This window comes from Hydractinia symbiolongicarpus, chromosome 14 (genome assembly GCF_029227915.1).
Source record: "Hydractinia symbiolongicarpus strain clone_291-10 chromosome 14, HSymV2.1, whole genome shotgun sequence".
Lineage (NCBI taxonomy): Eukaryota > Metazoa > Cnidaria > Hydrozoa > Anthoathecata > Hydractiniidae > Hydractinia > Hydractinia symbiolongicarpus.
Window position 1 is genome coordinate 7,195,539 of NC_079888.1, and position 27,314 is coordinate 7,222,852.

The following is a 27,314-nucleotide window of genomic DNA, read 5'->3' on the forward strand; positions in this document are numbered from 1 at the left end:
ACTGATATTACTTTGTTCAACATCAGCGAGACCACCCTTAGACTCTGGTTCAAAGACAAAATTCGAGGAGAAGGGATCGTAACATTGTAAAAGGAAAACCTGTTCCTAAAGCTGTGCACATTTTAGTTGACACTCTGCCAGTTGTTTGTGACCGACCAAACTCAATGGAAGGTTTACAGAACCCTATTAAGTTTATGCAAATGGAAGAGACACGCCTGATCGATTTCAACAACTGTTGAAATTTTGGAACTATCCACCACCTGTAAAGGCATCATCAATTTCCAAGCCTGCGCGGAAAGTATATTTGAGGAGAATGGTTCTGTGGATGCCCCAGATGATGTAGAACTTAGATTTGTCCCAACTTTGGTAGAAGTGTACAATCCCGAGGTATACACCGAAAAATGCACCTGGTTTTGGATTTAAAAGATTTCTACTATTTTGCATCAGAATATTTCAGTTATGCCGTAAACGTTAAGCTTTCTGCTGTACTTACATACCAATATGCATGTGACACTGCTATCATTTCTTTGAGATCCAGAACTCTTGGAAACAGTAGCAACGCCGTGAAGAACACTCTGCTTGAAATGCATAGTGAATACTGGGTCAAAGTAATCTGGACTATCTCAGAGATTGTCAAACGCATAAGGCAGTATTGGCCATGCTAAATGCAAAACCATGCGTATATACTAAAGCTGGTGCATTTCGGGTCTTACCTAATTCTTAAAGGTTTTTTTGGCTGCATTTGCAAGAGATGTGTGGTCCAGATTAAACATATGCAAGGCGTCGGTTACCAGTGTATTTGGAGATGTAATAAAAATCGATTCTACCAAAAAAATAATTTCAACAATTACAGGAGATGCAAAAAAGTCTGCAAATTGGGTGAGAAATGTTGATAATGAGTATGGTGCTATCTTGCAAAGCATTGTAACATCATCAGAGTCAAATGGGTTTTTGCAACCTATGGCAGATGGCCTGTTGTCACGGTACAAAAAAACAGATGTTCCAACACCTATCCTTTTGTATACCGACAGAGATTATTGTAGTCTTAGTGGAACATCAAGGTTTCAGAGGTTGTTTCCATTCTTGGGACAGTTTGGAAGTTCGCTTGGATCTTTGACACTTTATGAGAGGCATTGTGGTTGGCTGTACTTCCGGTCCCTTTGTCACCGCTTTCGGCGTGTATTTTTGAATGGGAAGAAGGTGATTACAAAAATATAGTTGCTGCTAAGAAGGAAGAGCTTCAGATGAAAGGACAGTCGGTACCCTCGTTAAAAACAGTTACCAATGCAATAGCAAAAAATGCATTGGCCAGACATTGCATGAGATACGCGAGAGGTGCTTCAGTGGCCATAAAAAATAATTAAACACTTTATCCTTACATATACTGGGTGTACTGACACTTTAGGTGTGCCATTGCTAAGGGAGAACATGGCAGAAATAAATAATGAGCAAAAGAAGCATATTGTTTGCATCCAAGACCCAGACATGCCATTATATACTCAGGTGAAAATGGTCAAAAAAGGAGCTTCGTTCTTGCCATTGCACGGCTGTGCCAGAGAAAACATTTCATTAGAAACTTTTCACTGCCACCTGTTAAAGTTCATTCCAGGATCTTCTGGCAATGCAGTAAATTTTCAAGCGTATTCAATGGATGGATTGGTCAGACGGAACACCCTGAGGAAATACCAGGCAGAAGGTGCAGTGATTACGTTCCTTTGATGTTAATCTCGTTGTGAAATTTAACAAAATGCATTTGAATGTACGTAAAAAAACGTTTAACAACAAACCTGTTCCAAATAAAGCAAGAAATGAAGTCATTGGTATAGAACATCTTTTTCGAAAAATTGACATAAGCTTTGTTAAGCTTACGTGGACAGTACCATCTAAAACGGGTGAGAGATAGACGATGAGAGCATAGAGGTTAATGTCGACATCGATACTTCTGCTTTCAACCATTCAGTAAAGGACGTGGCTGATGAAGATGATGATGGGGCAGAAGAGATCGATGACACCACTAAAGAAATTCCAATTGGAATCATGTTGATACGTTGGCACAAGCTCTTTTAGCATCACATGCTTTTAGTAGTTCGGATGAAGATGCAGAAAAACACCAGTTTCTTCAATCAATTGGACGAATATGACAAAAAACCACTAACATTTACAACAGTTTACCCAAAACCAGTTAAAGGACGCTTCTGCACAGGGAAAAAGGAAGGTTTTACTGGTTTGGTACAAATAATGAGATCGTTTTTGCCAGGTGCATCCCTTGATCTTTTCCTATCAAAAGTAGGGTGGTTGATAGTCAGGAAGAACTAGTCAGCTAAAATGACGAGTCTACGGAACTTTAGTGGGCAAAAAAATGTTTTCATATAACGCTTTCATAATATTTGTAGAATGGATTTACCTTGGGCCGCTTCCTTTTACTACTTAATCTAGTTGTATTTATCAAACATATTGGGGGAAGTCAGAGATTTTACAACATCAAAGTTAACCATCCTATCTTTTACACCTTTATGAACAAAGTTTGATTCGCTAGCATAAGACAAGTATTCGAAGTCATTGCAAAAGAGGAAGGTTTTTTTAGGTAAAAAGCTACCCTATAATAAATAAAGAACTGAAATTATGACAATAATTTTTGTCAACATATTTCAAAAATGTTATTTAACTACATGCTGATCACAAATTTTTAAAAATACATTATTGTAACTTTAAAGTGATGTTTTTGATCCTACATAAACCCCCGTTTTAAATATGCTACTTCGCGGAGCAGTCAACCCAGTTTGTATGTAAACAAACAGTTGTAGCGACAGAAGTCAAATTTGATCCATGCTCAAATTAACGTTAGAAAGAAAATTAAGACGGATTTGAAGAAGTTAAACTTAACTCCTGTTAAAAAAGTAAAAAGTGAATATTTAATATATAACTCGCGGTAAAGTAATTACGCAAAACTACATAAATTTATTTACACAAAGCCTGTGGGACAAGGTCAAAGGTAAGTTTATAGTCGAGAGGATATAAATGAATTATTCGAAGCGTTTCTCAATTATTTATATGGTCCTAAACTTTTCATTTCCGTCAATGTTGATTGGTGATGTTGTTAAAGTAATTAAGACAATGAAAAAAATTTCAGTGCTTTCCACTGCCACAAGCAATGTTATACTCATTGAAAAACTTCGCGACAAATACGGGATTGTGATAAAGAAACTGATTAAGAAAATATCTCAACTATACCAGAGGCGAGTACTGACTAGGCGTTGCTTCAAGTTTAAGGTCATCGTATAGAAGAAAAAATAAAATCAGTAGGTTCTTATTTAAAGAAAAGCAATCGTCTCCTACCTTCCAAAAAGTACCATTCGTGTGAGGTTATTTAATAGTCAACACCTGTTGGATAATACTGATATTACTTTGTTCAACATCAGCGAGACCACCCTTAGACTCTGGTTCAAAGACAAAATTCGAGGAGAAGGGATCGTAACATTGTAAAAGGAAAACCTGTTCCTAAAGCTGTGCACATTTTAGTTGAGACTCTGCCAGTTGTTCGTGACCGACCAAACTCAATGGAAGGTTTACAGAACCCTATTAAGTTTATGCAAATGGAAGAGACACGCCTGATCGATTTCAATAACTGTTGAAATTTTGGAACTATCCACCACCTGTAAAGGCATCATCAATTTCCAAGCCTGCGCGGAAAGTATATTTGAGGAGAATGGTTCTGTGGATGCCCCAGATGATTTAGAACTTAGATTTGTCCCAACTTTGGTAGAAGTGTACAAACCCGAGGTATACACCGAAAAATGCACCTGGTTTTGGATTTAAAAGATTTCTACTATTTTGCATCAGAATATTTCAGTTATGCCGTAAACGTTAAGCTTTCTGCTGTACTTACATACAAATATGCATGTGACACTGCTATCATTTCTTTGAGATCCAGAACTCTTGGAAACAGTAGCAACGCCGTGAACAACACTCTGCTTGAAATGCATAGTGAATACTGGGTCAAAGTAATCTGGACTATCTCAGAGATTGTCAAACGCATAAGGCAGTATTGGCCATGCTAAATGCAAAACCATGCGTATATACTAAAGCTGGTGCATTTCGGCTCTTACCTAATTCTTAAAGGTTTTTTTGGCTGCATTTGCAAGAGATGTGTGGTCCAGATTAAACATATGCAAGGCGTCGGTTACCAGTGTATTTGGAGATGTAATAAAAATCGATTCTACCAAAAAAATAATTTCAACAATTACAGGAGGTGCAAAAAAAGTCTGCAACTTGGGTGAGAAATGTTGATAATGAGTATGGTGCTATCTTGCAAAGCATTGTAACATCATCAGAGTCAAATGGGTCTTTGCAACCTATGGCAGATGGCCTGTTGTCACGGTACAAAAAAACAGATGTTCCAACACCTATCCTTTTGTATACCGACAGAGATTATTGTAGTCTTAGTGGACCATCAAGGTTTCAGAGGTTGTTTCCATTCTTGGGACAGTTTGGAAGTTCGCTTGGATATTTGACACTTTATGAGAGGCATTGTGGTTGGCTGTACTTCCGGTCCCTTTGTCACCGCTTTCGGCGTGTATTTTTGAATGGGAAGAAGGTGATTACAAAAAGATAGTTGCTGCTAAGAAGGAAGAGCTTCAGATGAAAGGACAGTCGGTACCCTCGTTAAAAACAGTTACCAATGCAATAGCAAAAGATGCATTGGCCAGACATTGCATGAGATACGCGAGAGGTGCTTCAGTGGCCATAAAAAATAATTAAACACTTTATCTTACATATACTGGGTGTACTGACACTTAAGGTGTGCCATTGCTAAGGGAGAACATGGCAGAAATAAATAATGAGCAAAAGAAGCATAATGTTTGCATCCAAGACCCAGACATGCCATTATATACTCAGGTGAAAATGGTCAAAAAAGGAGCTTCGTTTTTGCCATTGCACGGCTGTGCCAGAGAAAACATTTCATTAGAAACTTTTCACTGCCACCTGTTAAAGTTCATTCCAGGATCTTCTGGCAATGCAGTAAATTTTCAAGCGTATTCAATGGATGGATTGGTCAGACGGAACACCCTGAGGAAATACCAGGCAGAAGGTGCAGTGATTACGTTCCTTTGATGTTAATCTCGTTGTGAAATTTAACAAAATGCATTTGGATGTACGTAAAAAAACGTTTAACAACAAACCTGTTTCAAATAACGCAAGGAATGAAGTCAATGGTATGGAACATCTTTTTCGAAAAATTGACATAAGCTTTGTTAAGCTTACGTGGACAGTACCATCTAAAACGGGTGAGAGTTAGACGATGAGAGCATAGAGGTTAATATCGACATCGATACTTCTGCTTTCAACCATTCAGTAAAGGACGTGGCTGATGAAGATGATGATGGGGCAGAAGAGATCGATGACACCACTAAAGAAATTCCAATTGGAATCATCTTGATACGTTGGCACAAGCTCTTTTAGCATCACATGCTTTTAGTAGTTCGGATGAAGATGCAGAAAAACACCAGTTTCTTCAATCAATTGGACGAATATGACAAAAAACCACTAACATTTACAACAGTTTACCCAAAACCAGTTAAAGGACGCTTCTGCACAGGGAAAAAGGAAGGTTTTACTGGTTTGGTACAAATAATGAGATCGTTTTTGCCTGGTGTATCCCCTGATCTTTTCCTATCAAAAGTAGGGTGGTTGATAGTCAGGAAGAACTAGTCAGCTAAAATGACGAGTCTACGGAACTTTAGTGGGCAAAAAAATGTTTTCATATAACGCTTTCATAATATTTGTAGAATGGATTTACCTTGGGCCGCTTCCTTTTACTACTTAATCTAGTTGTATTTATCAAACATATTGGGGGAAGTCAGAGATTTTACAACATCAAAGTTAACCATCCTATCTTTTACACCTTTATGAACAAAGTTTGATTCGCTAGCATAAGACAAGTGTTCGAAGTCATTGCAAAAGAGGAAGGTTTTTTTAGGTAAAAAGCTACCCTATAATAAATAAAGAACTGAAATTATGACAATAATTTTTGTCAACATATTTCAAAAATGTTATTTAACTACATGCTGATCACAAATTTTTAAAAATACATTATTGTAACTTTAAAGTGATGTTTTTGATCCTACATAAACCCCCGTTTTAAATATGCTACTTCGCGGAGCAGTCAACCCAGTTTGTATGTAAACAAACAGTTGTAGCGACAGAAGTCAAATTTGATCCATGCTCAAATTAACGTTAGAAAGAAAATTAAGACGGATTTGAAGAAGTTAAACTTAACTCCTGTTAAAAAAGTAAAAAGTGAATATTTAATATATAACTCGCGGTAAAGTAATTACGCAAAACTACATAAATTTATTTACACAAAGCCTGTGGGACAAGGTCAAAGGTAAGTTTATAGTCGAGAGGATATAAATGAATAATTCGAAGCGTTTCTCAATTATTTATATGGTCCTAAACTTTTCATTTCCGTCAATGTTGATTGGTGATGTTGTTAAAGTAATTAAGACAATGAAAAAAATTTCAGTGCTTTCCACTGCCACAAGCAATGTTATACTCATTGAAAAACTTCGCGACAAATACGGGATTGTGATAAAGAAACTGATTAAGAAAATATCTCAACTATACCAGAGACGAGTACTGACTAGGCGTTGCTTCAAGTTTAAGGTCATCGTATAGAAGAAAAAATAAAATCAGTAGGTTCTTATTTAAAGAAAAGCAATCGTCTCCTACCTTCCAAAAAGTACCATTCGTGTGAGGTTATTTAATAGTCAACACCTGTTGGATAATACTGATATTACTTTGTTCAACATCAGCGAGACCACCCTTAGACTCTGGTTCAAAGACAAAATTCGAGGAGAAGGGATCGTAACATTGTAAAAGGAAAACCTGTTCTTAAAGCTGTGCACATTTTAGTTGACACTCTGCCAGTTGTTCGTGACCGACCAAACTCAATGGAAGGTTTACAGAACCCTTTTAAGTTTATGCAAATGGAAGAGACACGCCTGATCGATTTCAATAACTGTTGAAATTTTGGAACTATCCACCACCTGTAAAGGCATCATCAATTTCCAAGCCTGCGCGGAAAGTATATTTGAGGAGAATGGTTCTGTGGATGCCCCAGATGATTTAGAACTTAGATTTGTCCCAACTTTGGTAGAAGTGTACAATCCCGAGGTATACACCAAAAAATGCACCTGGTTTTGGATTTAAAAGATTTCTACTATTTTGCATCAGAATATTTCAGTTATGCCGTAAACGTTAAGCTTTCTGCTGTACTTACATACAAATATGCATGTGACACTGCTATCATTTCTTTGAGATCCAGAACTCTTGGAAACAGTAGCAACGCCGTGAACAACACTCTGCTTGAAATGCATAGTGAATACTAGGTGAAAGTAATCTGGACTATCTCAGAGATTGTCAAACGCATAAGGCAGTATTGGCCATGCTAAATGCAAAACCATGCGTATATACTAAAGCTGATGAATTTCGGGTCTTACCTAATTCTTAAAGGTTTTTTTGGCTGCATTTGCAAGAGATGTGTGGTCCAGATTAAACATATGCAAGGCGTCGGTTACCAGTGTATTTGGAGATGTAATAAAAATCGATTCTACCAAAAAAATAATTTCAACAATTACAGGAGATGCAAAAAAAGTCTGCAACTTGGGTGAGAAATGTTGATAATGAGTATGGTGATATCTTGCAAAGCATTGTAACATCATCAGAGTCAAATGGGTCTTTGCAACCTATGGCAGATGGCCTGTTGTCACGGTACAAAAAAACAGATGTTCCAACACCTATCCTTTTGTATACCGACAGAGATTATTGTAGTCTTAGTGGACCATCAAGGTTTCAGAGGTTGTTTCCATTCTTGGGACAGTTTGGAAGTTCGCTTGGATATTTGACACTTTATGAGAGGCATTGTGGTTGGCTGTACTTCCGGTCCCTTTGTCACCGCTTTCGGCGTGTATTTTTGAATGGGAAGAAGGTGATTACAAAAAGATAGTTGCTGCTAAGAAGGAAGAGCTTCAGATGAAAGGACAGTCGGTACCCTCGTTAAAAACAGTTACCAATGCAATAGCAAAAGATGCATTGGCCAGACATTGCATGAGATACGCGAGAGGTGCTTCAGTGGCCATAAAAAATAATTAAACACTTTATCTTACATATACTGGGTGTACTGACACTTAAGGTGTGCCATTGCTAAGGGAGAACATGGCAGAAATAAATAATGAGCAAAAGAAGCATATTGTTTGCATCCAAGACCCAGACATGCCATTATATACACAGGTGAAAATGGTCAAAAAAGGAGCTTCGTTTTTGCCATTGCACGGCTGTGCCAGAGAAAACATTTTATTAGAAACTTTTCACTGCCACCTGTTAAAGTTCATTCCAGGATCTTCTGGCAATGCAGTAAATTTTCAAGCGTATTCAATGGATGGATTGGTCAGACGGAACACCCTGAGGAAATACCAGGCAGAAGGTGCAGTGATTACGTTCCTTTGATGTTAATCTCGTTGTGAAATTTAACAAAATGCATTTGGATGTACGTAAAAAAACGTTTAACAACAAACCTGTTCCAAAAAAAGCAAGGAATGAAGTCCATGGTATGGAACATCTTTTTCGAAAAATTGACATAAGCTTTGTTAAGCTTACGTGGACAGTACCATCTAAAACGGGTGAGAGTTAGACGATGAGAGCATAGAGGTTAATGTCGACATCGATACTTCTGCTTTCAACCATTCAGTAAAGGACGTGGCTGATGAAGATGATGATGGGGCAGAAGAGATCGATGACACCACTAAAGAAATTCCAATTGGAATCATGTTGATACGTTGGCACAAGCTCTTTTAGCATCACATGCTTTTAGTAGTTCGGATGAAGATGCAGAAAAACACCAGTTTCTTCAATCAATTGGACGAATATGACAAAAAACCACTAACATTTACAACAGTTTACCCAAAACCAGTTAAAGGACGCTTCTGCACAGGGAAAAAGGAAGGTTTTACTGGTTTGGTACAAATAATGAGATCGTTTTTGCCTGGTGTATCCCCTGATCTTTTCCTATCAAAAGTAGGGTGGTTGATAGTCAGGAAGAACTAGTCAGCTAAAATGACGAGTCTACGGAACTTTAGTGGGCAAAAAAATGTTTTCATATAACGCTTTCATAATATTTGTAGAATGGATTTACCTTGGGCCGCTTCCTTTTACTACTTAATCTAGTTGTATTTATCAAACATATTGGGGGAAGTCAGAGATTTTACAACATCAAAGTTAACCATCCTATCTTTTACACCTTTATGAACAAAGTTTGATTCGCTAGCATAAGACAAGTATTCGAAGTCATTGCAAAAGAGGAAGGTTTTTTTAGGTAAAAAGCTACCCTATAATAAATAAAGAACTGAAATTATGACAATAATTTTTGTCAACATATTTCAAAAATGTTATTTAACTACATGCTGATCACAAATTTTTAAAAATACATTATTGTAACTTTAAAGTGATGTTTTTGATCCTACATAAACCCCCATTTTAAATATGCTACTTCGCGGAGCAGTCAACCCAGTTTGTATGTAAACAAACAGTTGTAGCGACAGAAGTCAAATTTGATCCATGCTCAAATTAACGTTAGAAAGAAAATTAAGACGGATTTGAAGAAGTTAAACTTAACTCCTGTTAAAAAAGTAAAAAGTGAATATTTAATATATAACTCGCGGTAAAGTAATTACGCAAAACTACATAAATTTATTTACACAAAGCCTGTGGGACAAGGTCAAAGGTAAGTTTATAGTCGAGAGGATATAAATGAATAATTCGAAGCGTTTCTCAATTATTTATATGGTCCTAAACTTTTCATTTCCGTCAATGTTGATTGGTGATGTTGTTAAAGTAATTAAGACAATGAAAAAAATTTCAGTGCTTTCCACTGCCACAAGCAATGTTATACTCATTGAAAAACTTCGCGACAAATACGGGATTGTGATAAAGAAACTGATTAAGAAAATATCTCAACTATACCAGAGACGAGTACTGACTAGGCGTTGCTTCAAGTTTAAGGTCATCGTATAGAAGAAAAAATAAAATCAGTAGGTTCTTATTTAAAGAAAAGCAATCGTCTCCTACCTTCCAAAAAGTACCATTCGTGTGAGGTTATTTAATAGTCAACACCTGTTGGATAATACTGATATTACTTTGTTCAACATCAGCGAGACCACCCTTAGACTCTGGTTCAAAGACAAAATTCGAGGAGAAGGGATCGTAACATTGTAAAAGGAAAACCTGTTCCTAAAGCTGTGCACATTTTAGTTGACACTCTGCCAGTTGTTTGTGACCGACCAAACTCAATGGAAGGTTTACAGAACCCTATTAAGTTTATGCAAATGGAAGAGACACGCCTGATCGATTTCAACAACTGTTGAAATTTTGGAACTATCCACCACCTGTAAAGGCATCATCAATTTCCAAGCCTGCGCGGAAAGTATATTTGAGGAGAATGGTTCTGTGGATGCCCCAGATGATGTAGAACTTAGATTTGTCCCAACTTTGGTAGAAGTGTACAATCCCGAGGTATACACCGAAAAATGCACCTGGTTTTGGATTTAAAAGATTTCTACTATTTTGCATCAGAATATTTCAGTTATGCCGTAAACGTTAAGCTTTCTGCTGTACTTACATACCAATATGCATGTGACACTGCTATCATTTCTTTGAGATCCAGAACTCTTGGAAACAGTAGCAACGCCGTGAAGAACACTCTGCTTGAAATGCATAGTGAATACTGGGTCAAAGTAATCTGGACTATCTCAGAGATTGTCAAACGCATAAGGCAGTATTGGCCATGCTAAATGCAAAACCATGCGTATATACTAAAGCTGGTGCATTTCGGGTCTTACCTAATTCTTAAAGGTTTTTTTGGCTGCATTTGCAAGAGATGTGTGGTCCAGATTAAACATATGCAAGGCGTCGGTTACCAGTGTATTTGGAGATGTAATAAAAATCGATTCTACCAAAAAAATAATTTCAACAATTACAGGAGATGCAAAAAAGTCTGCAAATTGGGTGAGAAATGTTGATAATGAGTATGGTGCTATCTTGCAAAGCATTGTAACATCATCAGAGTCAAATGGGTTTTTGCAACCTATGGCAGATGGCCTGTTGTCACGGTACAAAAAAACAGATGTTCCAACACCTATCCTTTTGTATACCGACAGAGATTATTGTAGTCTTAGTGGAACATCAAGGTTTCAGAGGTTGTTTCCATTCTTGGGACAGTTTGGAAGTTCGCTTGGATCTTTGACACTTTATGAGAGGCATTGTGGTTGGCTGTACTTCCGGTCCCTTTGTCACCGCTTTCGGCGTGTATTTTTGAATGGGAAGAAGGTGATTACAAAAATATAGTTGCTGCTAAGAAGGAAGAGCTTCAGATGAAAGGACAGTCGGTACCCTCGTTAAAAACAGTTACCAATGCAATAGCAAAAAATGCATTGGCCAGACATTGCATGAGATACGCGAGAGGTGCTTCAGTGGCCATAAAAAATAATTAAACACTTTATCCTTACATATACTGGGTGTACTGACACTTTAGGTGTGCCATTGCTAAGGGAGAACATGGCAGAAATAAATAATGAGCAAAAGAAGCATATTGTTTGCATCCAAGACCCAGACATGCCATTATATACTCAGGTGAAAATGGTCAAAAAAGGAGCTTCGTTCTTGCCATTGCACGGCTGTGCCAGAGAAAACATTTCATTAGAAACTTTTCACTGCCACCTGTTAAAGTTCATTCCAGGATCTTCTGGCAATGCAGTAAATTTTCAAGCGTATTCAATGGATGGATTGGTCAGACGGAACACCCTGAGGAAATACCAGGCAGAAGGTGCAGTGATTACGTTCCTTTGATGTTAATCTCGTTGTGAAATTTAACAAAATGCATTTGAATGTACGTAAAAAAACGTTTAACAACAAACCTGTTCCAAATAAAGCAAGAAATGAAGTCATTGGTATGGAACATCTTTTTCGAAAAATTGACATAAGCTTTGTTAAGCTTACGTGGACAGTACCATCTAAAACGGGTGAGAGTTAGACGATGAGAGCATAGAGGTTAATGTCGACATCGATACTTCTGCTTTCAACCATTCAGTAAAGGACGTGGCTGATGAAGATGATGATGGGGCAGAAGAAATCGATGACACCACTAAAGAAATTCCAATTGGAATCATGTTGATACGTTGGCACAAGCTCTTTTAGCATCACATGCTTTTAGTAGTTCGGATGAAGATGCAGAAAAACACCAGTTTCTTCAATCAATTGGACGAATATGACAAAAAACCACTAACATTTACAACAGTTTACCCAAAACCAGTTAAAGGACGCTTCTGCACAGGGAAAAAGAAAGGTTTTACTGGTTTGGTACAAATAATGAGATCGTTTTTGCCAGGTGCATCCCTTGATCTTTTCCTATCAAAAGTAGGGTGGTTGATAGTCAGGAAGAACTAGTCAGCTAAAATGACGAGTCTACGGAACTTTAGTGGGCAAAAAAATGTTTTCATATAACGCTTTCATAATATTTGTAGAATGGATTTACCTTGGGCCGCTTCCTTTTACTACTTAATCTAGTTGTATTTATCAAACATATTGGGGGAAGTCAGAGATTTTACAACATCAAAGTTAACCATCCTATCTTTTACACCTTTATGAACAAAGTTTGATTCGCTAGCATAAGACAAGTATTCGAAGTCATTGCAAAAGAGGAAGGTTTTTTTAGGTAAAAAGCTACCCTATAATAAATAAAGAACTGAAATTATGACAATAATTTTTGTCAACATATTTCAAAAATGTTATTTAACTACATGCTGATCACAAATTTTTAAAAATACATTATTGTAACTTTAAAGTGATGTTTTTGATCCTACATAAACCCCCGTTTTAAATATGCTACTTCGCGGAGCAGTCAACCCAGTTTGTATGTAAACAAACAGTTGTAGCGACAGAAGTCAAATTTGATCCATGCTCAAATTAACGTTAGAAAGAAAATTAAGACGGATTTGAAGAAGTTAAACTTAACTCCTGTTAAAAAAGTAAAAAGTGAATATTTAATATATAACTCGCGGTAAAGTAATTACGCAAAACTACATAAATTTATTTACACAAAGCCTGTGGGACAAGGTCAAAGGTAAGTTTATAGTCGAGAGGATATAAATGAATAATTCGAAGCGTTTCTCAATTATTTATATGGTCCTAAACTTTTCATTTCCGTCAATGTTGATTGGTGATGTTGTTAAAGTAATTAAGACAATGAAAAAAATTTCAGTGCTTTCCACTGCCACAAGCAATGTTATACTCATTGAAAAACTTCGCGACAAATACGGGATTGTGATAAAGAAACTGATTAAGAAAATATCTCAACTATACCAGAGGCGAGTACTGACTAGGCGTTGCTTCAAGTTTAAGGTCATCGTATAGAAGAAAAAATAAAATCAGTAGGTTCTTATTTAAAGAAAAGCAATCGTCTCCTACCTTCCAAAAAGTACCATTCGTGTGAGGTTATTTAATAGTCAACACCGTTGGATAATACTGATATTACTTTGTTCAACATCAGCGAGACCACCCTTAGACTCTGGTTCAAAGACAAAATTCGAGGAGAAGGGATCGTAACATTGTAAAAGGAAAACCTGTTCCTAAAGCTGTGCACATTTTAGTTGACACTCTGCCAGTTGTTCGTGACCGACCAAACTCAATGGAAGGTTTACAGAACCCTATTAAGTTTATGCAAATGGAAGAGACACGCCTGATCGATTTCAATAACTGTTGAAATTTTGGAACTATCCACCACCTGTAAAGGCATCATCAATTTCCAAGCCTGCGCGGAAAGTATATTTGAGGAGAATGGTTCTGTGGATGCCCCAGATGATTTAGAACTTAGATTTGTCCCAACTTTGGTAGAAGTGTACAAACCCGAGGTATACACCGAAAAATGCACCTGGTTTTGGATTTAAAAGATTTCTACTATTTTGCATCAGAATATTTCAGTTATGCCGTAAACGTTAAGCTTTCTGCTGTACTTACATACAAATATGCATGTGACACTGCTATCATTTCTTTGAGATCCAGAACTCTTGGAAACAGTAGCAACGCCGTGAACAACACTCTGCTTGAAATGCATAGTGAATACTGGGTCAAAGTAATCTGGACTATCTCAGAGATTGTCAAACGCATAAGGCAGTATTGGCCATGCTAAATGCAAAACCATGCGTATATACTAAAGCTGGTGCATTTCGGGTCTTACCTAATTCTTAAAGGTTTTTTTGGCTGCATTTGCAAGAGATGTGTGGTCCAGATTAAACATATGCAAGGCGTCGGTTACCAGTGTATTTGGAGATGTAATAAAAATCGATTCTACCAAAAAAATAATTTCAACAATTACAGGAGGTGCAAAAAAAGTCTGCAACTTGGGTGAGAAATGTTGATAATGAGTATGGTGCTATCTTGCAAAGCATTGTAACATCATCAGAGTCAAATGGGTCTTTGCAACCTATGGCAGATGGCCTGTTGTCACGGTACAAAAAAACAGATGTTCCAACACCTATCCTTTTGTATACCGACAGAGATTATTGTAGTCTTAGTGGACCATCAAGGTTTCAGAGGTTGTTTCCATTCTTGGGACAGTTTGGAAGTTCGCTTGGATATTTGACACTTTATGAGAGGCATTGTGGTTGGCTGTACTTCCGGTCCCTTTGTCACCGCTTTCGGCGTGTATTTTTGAATGGGAAGAAGGTGATTACAAAAAGATAGTTGCTGCTAAGAAGGAAGAGCTTCAGATGAAAGGACAGTCGGTACCCTCGTTAAAAACAGTTACCAATGCAATAGCAAAAGATGCATTGGCCAGACATTGCATGAGATACGCGAGAGGTGCTTCAGTGGCCATAAAAAATAATTAAACACTTTATCTTACATATACTGGGTGTACTGACACTTAAGGTGTGCCATTGCTAAGGGAGAACATGGCAGAAATAAATAATGAGCAAAAGAAGCATAATGTTTGCATCCAAGACCCAGACATGCCATTATATACTCAGGTGAAAATGGTCAAAAAAGGAGCTTCGTTTTTGCCATTGCACGGCTGTGCCAGAGAAAACATTTCATTAGAAACTTTTCACTGCCACCTGTTAAAGTTCATTCCAGGATCTTCTGGCAATGCAGTAAATTTTCAAGCGTATTCAATGGATGGATTGGTCAGACGGAACACCCTGAGGAAATACCAGGCAGAAGGTGCAGTGATTACGTTCCTTTGATGTTAATCTCGTTGTGAAATTTAACAAAATGCATTTGGATGTACGTAAAAAAACGTTTAACAACAAACCTGTTTCAAATAACGCAAGGAATGAAGTCAATGGTATGGAACATCTTTTTCGAAAAATTGACATAAGCTTTGTTAAGCTTACGTGGACAGTACCATCTAAAACGGGTGAGAGTTAGACGATGAGAGCAATGAGGTTAATATCGACATCGATACTTCTGCTTTCAACCATTCAGTAAAGGACGTGGCTGATGAAGATGATGATGGGGCAGAAGAGATCGATGACACCACTAAAGAAATTCCAATTGGAATCATCTTGATACGTTGGCACAAGCTCTTTTAGCATCACATGCTTTTAGTAGTTCGGATGAAGATGCAGAAAAACACCAGTTTCTTCAATCAATTGGACGAATATGACAAAAAACCACTAACATTTACAACAGTTTACCCAAAACCAGTTAAAGGACGCTTCTGCACAGGGAAAAAGGAAGGTTTTACTGGTTTGGTACAAATAATGAGATCGTTTTTGCCTGGTGTATCCCCTGATCTTTTCCTATCAAAAGTAGGGTGGTTGATAGTCAGGAAGAACTAGTCAGCTAAAATGACGAGTCTACGGAACTTTAGTGGGCAAAAAAATGTTTTCATATAACGCTTTCATAATATTTGTAGAATGGATTTACCTTGGGCCGCTTCCTTTTACTACTTAATCTAGTTGTATTTATCAAACATATTGGGGGAAGTCAGAGATTTTACAACATCAAAGTTAACCATCCTATCTTTTACACCTTTATGAACAAAGTTTGATTCGCTAGCATAAGACAAGTGTTCGAAGTCATTGCAAAAGAGGAAGGTTTTTTTAGGTAAAAAGCTACCCTATAATAAATAAAGAACTGAAATTATGACAATAATTTTTGTCAACATATTTCAAAAATGTTATTTAACTACATGCTGATCACAAATTTTTAAAAATACATTATTGTAACTTTAAAGTGATGTTTTTGATCCTACATAAACCCCCGTTTTAAATATGCTACTTCGCGGAGCAGTCAACCCAGTTTGTATGTAAACAAACAGTTGTAGCGACAGAAGTCAAATTTGATCCATGCTCAAATTAACGTTAGAAAGAAAATTAAGACGGATTTGAAGAAGTTAAACTTAACTCCTGTTAAAAAAGTAAAAAGTGAATATTTAATATATAACTCGCGGTAAAGTAATTACGCAAAACTACATAAATTTATTTACACAAAGCCTGTGGGACAAGGTCAAAGGTAAGTTTATAGTCGAGAGGATATAAATGAATAATTCGAAGCGTTTCTCAATTATTTATATGGTCCTAAACTTTTCATTTCCGTCAATGTTGATTGGTGATGTTGTTAAAGTAATTAAGACAATGAAAAAAATTTCAGTGCTTTCCACTGCCACAAGCAATGTTATACTCATTGAAAAACTTCGCGACAAATACGGGATTGTGATAAAGAAACTGATTAAGAAAATATCTCAACTATACCAGAGACGAGTACTGACTAGGCGTTGCTTCAAGTTTAAGGTCATCGTATAGAAGAAAAAATAAAATCAGTAGGTTCTTATTTAAAGAAAAGCAATCGTCTCCTACCTTCCAAAAAGTACCATTCGTGTGAGGTTATTTAATAGTCAACACCTGTTGGATAATACTGATATTACTTTGTTCAACATCAGCGAGACCACCCTTAGACTCTGGTTCAAAGACAAAATTCGAGGAGAAGGGATCGTAACATTGTAAAAGGAAAACCTGTTCCTAAAGCTGTGCACATTTTAGTTGACACTCTGCCAGTTGTTCGTGACCGACCAAACTCAATGGAAGGTTTACAGAACCCTATTAAGTTTATGCAAATGGAAGAGACACGCCTGATCGATTTCAATAACTGTTGAAATTTTGGAACTATCCACCACCTGTAAAGGCATCATCAATTTCCAAGCCTGCGCGGAAAGTATATTTGAGGAGAATGGTTCTGTGGATGCCCCAGATGATTTAGAACTTAGATTTGTCCCAACTTTGGTAGAAGTGTACAATCCCGAGGTATACACCAAAAAATGCACCTGGTTTTGGATTTAAAAGATTTCTACTATTTTGCATCAGAATATTTCAGTTATGCCGTAAACGTTAAGCTTTCTGCTGTACTTACATACAAATATGCATGTGACACTGCTATCATTTCTTTGAGATCCAGAACTCTTGGAAACAGTAGCAACGCCGTGAACAACACTCTGCTTGAAATGCATAGTGAATACTAGGTGAAAGTAATCTGGACTATCTCAGAGATTGTCAAACGCATAAGGCAGTATTGGCCATGCTAAATGCAAAACCATGCGTATATACTAAAGCTGATGAATTTCGGGTCTTACCTAATTCTTAAAGGTTTTTTTGGCTGCATTTGCAAGAGATGTGTGGTCCAGATTAAACATATGCAAGGCGTCAGTTACCAGTGTATTTGGAGATGTAATAAAAATCGATTCTACCAAAAAAATAATTTCAACAATTACAGGAGATGCAAAAAAAGTCTGCAACTTGGGTGAGAAATGTTGATAATGAGTATGGTGATATCTTGCAAAGCATTGTAACATCATCAGAGTCAAATGGGTCTTTGCAACCTATGGCAGATGGCCTGTTGTCACGGTACAAAAAAACAGATGTTCCAACACCTATCCTTTTGTATACCGACAGAGATTATTGTAGTCTTAGTGGACCATCAAGGTTTCAGAGGTTGTTTCCATTCTTGGGACAGTTTGGAAGTTCGCTTGGATATTTGACACTTTATGAGAGGCATTGTGGTTGGCTGTACTTCCGGTCCCTTTGTCACCGCTTTCGGCGTGTATTTTTGAATGGGAAGAAGGTGATTACAAAAAGATAGTTGCTGCTAAGAAGGAAGAGCTTCAGATGAAAGGACAGTCGGTACCCTCGTTAAAAACAGTTACCAATGCAATAGCAAAAGATGCATTGGCCAGACATTGCATGAGATACGCGAGAGGTGCTTCAGTGGCCATAAAAAATAATTAAACACTTTATCTTACATATACTGGGTGTACTGACACTTAAGGTGTGCCATTGCTAAGGGAGAACATGGCAGAAATAAATAATGAGCAAAAGAAGCATATTGTTTGCATCCAAGACCCAGACATGCCATTATATACACAGGTGAAAATGGTCAAAAAAGGAGCTTCGTTTTTGCCATTGCACGGCTGTGCCAGAGAAAACATTTTATTAGAAACTTTTCACTGCCACCTGTTAAAGTTCATTCCAGGATCTTCTGGCAATGCAGTAAATTTTCAAGCGTATTCAATGGATGGATTGGTCAGACGGAACACCCTGAGGAAATACCAGGCAGAAGGTGCAGTGATTACGTTCCTTTGATGTTAATCTCGTTGTGAAATTTAACAAAATGCATTTGGATGTACGTAAAAAAACGTTTAACAACAAACCTGTTCCAAAAAAAGCAAGGAATGAAGTCCATGGTATGGAACATCTTTTTCGAAAAATTGACATAAGCTTTGTTAAGCTTACGTGGACAGTACCATCTAAAACGGGTGAGAGTTAGACGATGAGAGCATAGAGGTTAATGTCGACATCGATACTTCTGCTTTCAACCATTCAGTAAAGGACGTGGCTGATGAAGATGATGATGGGGCAGAAGAGATCGATGACACCACTAAAGAAATTCCAATTGGAATCATGTTGATACGTTGGCACAAGCTCTTTTAGCATCACATGCTTTTAGTAGTTCGGATGAAGATGCAGAAAAACACCAGTTTCTTCAATCAATTGGACGAATATGACAAAAAACCACTAACATTTACAACAGTTTACCCAAAACCAGTTAAAGGACGCTTCTGCACAGGGAAAAAGGAAGGTTTTACTGGTTTGGTACAAATAATGAGATCGTTTTTGCCTGGTGTATCCCCTGATCTTTTCCTATCAAAAGTAGGGTGGTTGATAGTCAGGAAGAACTAGTCAGCTAAAATGACGAGTCTACGGAACTTTAGTGGGCAAAAAAATGTTTTCATATAACGCTTTCATAATATTTGTAGAATGGATTTACCTTGGGCCGCTTCCTTTTACTACTTAATCTAGTTGTATTTATCAAACATATTGGGGGAAGTCAGAGATTTTACAACATCAAAGTTAACCATCCTATCTTTTACACCTTTATGAACAAAGTTTGATTCGCTAGCATAAGACAAGTATTCGAAGTCATTGCAAAAGAGGAAGGTTTTTTTAGGTAAAAAGCTACCCTATAATAAATAAAGAACTGAAATTATGACAATAATTTTTGTCAACATATTTCAAAAATGTTATTTAACTACATGCTGATCACAAATTTTTAAAAATACATTATTGTAACTTTAAAGTGATGTTTTTGATCCTACATAAACCCCCGTTTTAAATATGCTACTTCGCGGAGCAGTCAACCCAGTTTGTATGTAAACAAACAGTTGTAGCGACAGAAGTCAAATTTGATCCATGCTCAAATTAACGTTAGAAAGAAAATTAAGACGGATTTGAAGAAGTTAAACTTAACTCCTGTTAAAAAAGTAAAAAGTGAATATTTAATATATAACTCGCGGTAAAGTAATTACGCAAAACTACATAAATTTATTTACACAAAGCCTGTGGGACAAGGTCAAAGGTAAGTTTATAGTCGAGAGGATATAAATGAATAATTCGAAGCGTTTCTCAATTATTTATAACTTTTCATTTCCGTCAATGTTGATTGGTGATGTTGTTAAAGTAATTAAGACAATGAAAAAAATTTCAGTGCTTTCCACTGCCACAAGCAATGTTATACTCATTGAAAAACTTGCGACAAATACGGGATTGTGATAAAGAAACTGATTAAGAAAATATCTCAACTATACCAGAGACGAGTACTGACTAGGCGTTGCTTCAAGTTTAAGGTCATCGTATAGAAGAAAAAATAAAATCAGTAGGTTCTTATTTAAAGAAAAGCAATCGTCTCCTACCTTCCAAAAAGTACCATTCGTGTGAGGTTATTTAATAGTCAACACCTGTTGGATAATACTGATATTACTTTGTTCAACATCAGCGAGACCACCCTTAGACTCTGGTTCAAAGACAAAATTCGAGGAGAAGGGATCGTAACATTGTAAAAGGAAAACCTGTTCCTAAAGCTGTGCACATTTTAGTTGACACTCTGCCAGTTGTTCGTGACCGACCAAACTCAATGGAAGGTTTACAGAACCCTATTAAGTTTATGCAAATGGAAGAGACACGCCTGATCGATTTCAATAACTGTTGAAATTTTGGAACTATCCACCACCTGTAAAGGCATCATCAATTTCCAAGCCTGCGCGGAAAGTATATTTGAGGAGAATGGTTCTGTGGATGCCCCAGATGATTTAGAACTTAGATTTGTCCCAACTTTGGTAGAAGTGTACAAACCCGAGGTATACACCGAAAAATGCACCTGGTTTTGGATTTAAAAGATTTCTACTATTTTGCATCAGAATATTTCAGTTATGCCGTAAACGTTAAGCTTTCTGCTGTACTTACATACAAATATGCATGTGACACTGCTATCATTTCTTTGAGATCCAGAACTCTTGGAAACAGTAGCAACGCCGTGAACAACACTCTGCTTGAAATGCATAGTGAATACTGGGTCAAAGTAATCTGGACTATCTCAGAGATTGTCAAACGCATAAGGCAGTATTGGCCATGCTAAATGCAAAACCATGCGTATATACTAAAGCTGGTGCATTTCGGGTCTTACCTAATTCTTAAAGGTTTTTTTGGCTGCATTTGCAAGAGATGTGTGGTCCAGATTAAACATATGCAAGGCGTCGGTTACCAGTGTATTTGGAGATGTAATAAAAATCGATTCTACCAAAAAAATAATTTCAACAATTACAGGAGGTGCAAAAAAAGTCTGCAACTTGGGTGAGAAATGTTGATAATGAGTATGGTGCTATCTTGCAAAGCATTGTAACATCATCAGAGTCAAATGGGTCTTTGCAACCTATGGCAGATGGCCTGTTGTCACGGTACAAAAAAACAGATGTTCCAACACCTATCCTTTTGTATACCGACAGAGATTATTGTAGTCTTAGTGGACCATCAAGGTTTCAGAGGTTGTTTCCATTCTTGGGACAGTTTGGAAGTTCGCTTGGATATTTGACACTTTATGAGAGGCATTGTGGTTGGCTGTACTTCCGGTCCCTTTGTCACCGCTTTCGGCGTGTATTTTTGAATGGGAAGAAGGTGATTACAAAAAGATAGTTGCTGCTAAGAAGGAAGAGCTTCAGATGAAAGGACAGTCGGTACCCTCGTTAAAAACAGTTACCAATGCAATAGCAAAAGATGCATTGGCCAGACATTGCATGAGATACGCGAGAGGTGCTTCAGTGGCCATAAAAAATAATTAAACACTTTATCTTACATATACTGGGTGTACTGACACTTAAGGTGTGCCATTGCTAAGGGAGAACATGGCAGAAATAAATAATGAGCAAAAGAAGCATATTGTTTGCATCCAAGACCCAGACATGCCATTATATACACAGGTGAAAATGGTCAAAAAAGGAGCTTCGTTTTTGCCATTGCACGGCTGTGCCAGAGAAAACATTTTATTAGAAACTTTTCACTGCCACCTGTTAAAGTTCATTCCAGGATCTTCTGGCAATGCAGTAAATTTTCAAGCGTATTCAATGGATGGATTGGTCAGACGGAACACCCTGAGGAAATACCAGGCAGAAGGTGCAGTGATTACGTTCCTTTGATGTTAATCTCGTTGTGAAATTTAACAAAATGCATTTGAATGTACGTAAAAAAACGTTTAACAACAAACCTGTTCCAAATAAAGCAAGAAATGAAGTCATTGGTATAGAACATCTTTTTCGAAAAATTGACATAAGCTTTGTTAAGCTTACGTGGACAGTACCATCTAAAACGGGTGAGAGATAGACGATGAGAGCATAGAGGTTAATGTCGACATCGATACTTCTGCTTTCAACCATTCAGTAAAGGACGTGGCTGATGAAGATGATGATGGGGCAGAAGAGATCGATGACACCACTAAAGAAATTCCAATTGGAATCATGTTGATACGTTGGCACAAGCTCTTTTAGCATCACATGCTTTTAGTAGTTCGGATGAAGATGCAGAAAAACACCAGTTTCTTCAATCAATTGGACGAATATGACAAAAAACCACTAACATTTACAACAGTTTACCCAAAACCAGTTAAAGGACGCTTCTGCACAGGGAAAAAGGAAGGTTTTACTGGTTTGGTACAAATAATGAGATCGTTTTTGCCAGGTGCATCCCTTGATCTTTTCCTATCAAAAGTAGGGTGGTTGATAGTCAGGAAGAACTAGTCAGCTAAAATGACGAGTCTACGGAACTTTAGTGGGCAAAAAAATGTTTTCATATAACGCTTTCATAATATTTGTAGAATGGATTTACCTTGGGCCGCTTCCTTTTACTACTTAATCTAGTTGTATTTATCAAACATATTGGGGGAAGTCAGAGATTTTACAACATCAAAGTTAACCATCCTATCTTTTACACCTTTATGAACAAAGTTTGATTCGCTAGCATAAGACAAGTATTCGAAGTCATTGCAAAAGAGGAAGGTTTTTTTAGGTAAAAAGCTACCCTATAATAAATAAAGAACTGAAATTATGACAATAATTTTTGTCAACATATTTCAAAAATGTTATTTAACTACATGCTGATCACAAATTTTTAAAAATACATTATTGTAACTTTAAAGTGATGTTTTTGATCCTACATAAACCCCCGTTTTAAATATGCTACTTCGCGGAGCAGTCAACCCAGTTTGTATGTAAACAAACAGTTGTAGCGACAGAAGTCAAATTTGATCCATGCTCAAATTAACGTTAGAAAGAAAATTAAGACGGATTTGAAGAAGTTAAACTTAACTCCTGTTAAAAAAGTAAAAAGTGAATATTTAATATATAACTCGCGGTAAAGTAATTACGCAAAACTACATAAATTTATTTACACAAAGCCTGTGGGACAAGGTCAAAGGTAAGTTTATAGTCGAGAGGATATAAATGAATAATTCGAAGCGTTTCTCAATTATTTATATGGTCCTAAACTTTTCATTTCCGTCAATGTTGATTGGTGATGTTGTTAAAGTAATTAAGACAATGAAAAAAATTTCAGTGCTTTCCACTGCCACAAGCAATGTTATACTCATTGAAAAACTTCGCGACAAATACGGGATTGTGATAAAGAAACTGATTAAGAAAATATCTCAACTATACCAGAGGCGAGTACTGACTAGGCGTTGCTTCAAGTTTAAGGTCATCGTATAGAAGAAAAAATAAAATCAGTAGGTTCTTATTTAAAGAAAAGCAATCGTCTCCTACCTTCCAAAAAGTACCATTCGTGTGAGGTTATTTAATAGTCAACACCTGTTGGATAATACTGATATTACTTTGTTCAACATCAGCGAGACCACCCTTAGACTCTGGTTCAAAGACAAAATTCGAGGAGAAGGGATCGTAACATTGTAAAAGGAAAACCTGTTCCTAAAGCTGTGCACATTTTAGTTGACACTCTGCCAGTTGTTCGTGACCGACCAAACTCAATGGAAGGTTTACAGAACCCTATTAAGTTTATGCAAATGGAAGAGACACGCCTGATCGATTTCAATAACTGTTGAAATTTTGGAACTATCCACCACCTGTAAAGGCATCATCAATTTCCAAGCCTGCGCGGAAAGTATATTTGAGGAGAATGGTTCTGTGGATGCCCCAGATGATTTAGAACTTAGATTTGTCCCAACTTTGGTAGAAGTGTACAAACCCGAGGTATACACCGAAAAATGCACCTGGTTTTGGATTTAAAAGATTTCTACTATTTTGCATCAGAATATTTCAGTTATGCCGTAAACGTTAAGCTTTCTGCTGTACTTACATACAAATATGCATGTGACACTGCTATCATTTCTTTGAGATCCAGAACTCTTGGAAACAGTAGCAACGCCGTGAACAACACTCTGCTTGAAATGCATAGTGAATACTGGGTCAAAGTAATCTGGACTATCTCAGAGATTGTCAAACGCATAAGGCAGTATTGGCCATGCTAAATGCAAAACCATGCGTATATACTAAAGCTGGTGCATTTCGGGTCTTACCTAATTCTTAAAGGTTTTTTTGGCTGCATTTGCAAGAGATGTGTGGTCCAGATTAAACATATGCAAGGCGTCGGTTACCAGTGTATTTGGAGATGTAATAAAAATCGATTCTACCAAAAAAATAATTTCAACAATTACAGGAGGTGCAAAAAAAGTCTGCAACTTGGGTGAGAAATGTTGATAATGAGTATGGTGCTATCTTGCAAAGCATTGTAACATCATCAGAGTCAAATGGGTCTTTGCAACCTATGGCAGATGGCCTGTTGTCACGGTACAAAAAAACAGATGTTCCAACACCTATCCTTTTGTATACCGACAGAGATTATTGTAGTCTTAGTGGACCATCAAGGTTTCAGAGGTTGTTTCCATTCTTGGGACAGTTTGGAAGTTCGCTTGGATATTTGACACTTTATGAGAGGCATTGTGGTTGGCTGTACTTCCGGTCCCTTTGTCACCGCTTTCGGCGTGTATTTTTGAATGGGAAGAAGGTGATTACAAAAAGATAGTTGCTGCTAAGAAGGAAGAGCTTCAGATGAAAGGACAGTCGGTACCCTCGTTAAAAACAGTTACCAATGCAATAGCAAAAGATGCATTGGCCAGACATTGCATGAGATACGCGAGAGGTGCTTCAGTGGCCATAAAAAATAATTAAACACTTTATCTTACATATACTGGGTGTACTGACACTTAAGGTGTGCCATTGCTAAGGGAGAACATGGCAGAAATAAATAATGAGCAAAAGAAGCATAATGTTTGCATCCAAGACCCAGACATGCCATTATATACTCAGGTGAAAATGGTCAAAAAAGGAGCTTCGTTTTTGCCATTGCACGGCTGTGCCAGAGAAAACATTTCATTAGAAACTTTTCACTGCCACCTGTTAAAGTTCATTCCAGGATCTTCTGGCAATGCAGTAAATTTTCAAGCGTATTCAATGGATGGATTGGTCAGACGGAACACCCTGAGGAAATACCAGGCAGAAGGTGCAGTGATTACGTTCCTTTGATGTTAATCTCGTTGTGAAATTTAACAAAATGCATTTGGATGTACGTAAAAAAACGTTTAACAACAAACCTGTTTCAAATAACGCAAGGAATGAAGTCAATGGTATGGAACATCTTTTTCGAAAAATTGACATAAGCTTTGTTAAGCTTACGTGGACAGTACCATCTAAAACGGGTGAGAGTTAGACGATGAGAGCATAGAGGTTAATATCGACATCGATACTTCTGCTTTCAACCATTCAGTAAAGGACGTGGCTGATGAAGATGATGATGGGGCAGAAGAGATCGATGACACCACTAAAGAAATTCCAATTGGAATCATCTTGATACGTTGGCACAAGCTCTTTTAGCATCACATGCTTTTAGTAGTTCGGATGAAGATGCAGAAAAACACCAGTTTCTTCAATCAATTGGACGAATATGACAAAAAACCACTAACATTTACAACAGTTTACCCAAAACCAGTTAAAGGACGCTTCTGCACAGGGAAAAAGGAAGGTTTTACTGGTTTGGTACAAATAATGAGATCGTTTTTGCCTGGTGTATCCCCTGATCTTTTCCTATCAAAAGTAGGGTGGTTGATAGTCAGGAAGAACTAGTCAGCTAAAATGACGAGTCTACGGAACTTTAGTGGGCAAAAAAATGTTTTCATATAACGCTTTCATAATATTTGTAGAATGGATTTACCTTGGGCCGCTTCCTTTTACTACTTAATCTAGTTGTATTTATCAAACATATTGGGGGAAGTCAGAGATTTTACAACATCAAAGTTAACCATCCTATCTTTTACACCTTTATGAACAAAGTTTGATTCGCTAGCATAAGACAAGTGTTCGAAGTCATTGCAAAAGAGGAAGGTTTTTTTAGGTAAAAAGCTACCCTATAATAAATAAAGAACTGAAATTATGACAATAATTTTTGTCAACATATTTCAAAAATGTTATTTAACTACATGCTGATCACAAATTTTTAAAAATACATTATTGTAACTTTAAAGTGATGTTTTTGATCCTACATAAACCCCCGTTTTAAATATGCTACTTCGCGGAGCAGTCAACCCAGTTTGTATGTAAACAAACAGTTGTAGCGACAGAAGTCAAATTTGATCCATGCTCAAATTAACGTTAGAAAGAAAATTAAGACGGATTTGAAGAAGTTAAACTTAACTCCTGTTAAAAAAGTAAAAAGTGAATATTTAATATATAACTCGCGGTAAAGTAATTACGCAAAACTACATAAATTTATTTACACAAAGCCTGTGGGACAAGGTCAAAGGTAAGTTTATAGTCGAGAGGATATAAATGAATAATTCGAAGCGTTTCTCAATTATTTATATGGTCCTAAACTTTTCATTTCCGTCAATGTTGATTGGTGATGTTGTTAAAGTAATTAAGACAATGAAAAAAATTTCAGTGCTTTCCACTGCCACAAGCAATGTTATACTCATTGAAAAACTTCGCGACAAATACGGGATTGTGATAAAGAAACTGATTAAGAAAATATCTCAACTATACCAGAGACGAGTACTGACTAGGCGTTGCTTCAAGTTTAAGGTCATCGTATAGAAGAAAAAATAAAATCAGTAGGTTCTTATTTAAAGAAAAGCAATCGTCTCCTACCTTCCAAAAAGTACCATTCGTGTGAGGTTATTTAATAGTCAACACCTGTTGGATAATACTGATATTACTTTGTTCAACATCAGCGAGACCACCCTTAGACTCTGGTTCAAAGACAAAATTCGAGGAGAAGGGATCGTAACATTGTAAAAGGAAAACCTGTTCCTAAAGCTGTGCACATTTTAGTTGACACTCTGCCAGTTGTTCGTGACCGACCAAACTCAATGGAAGGTTTACAGAA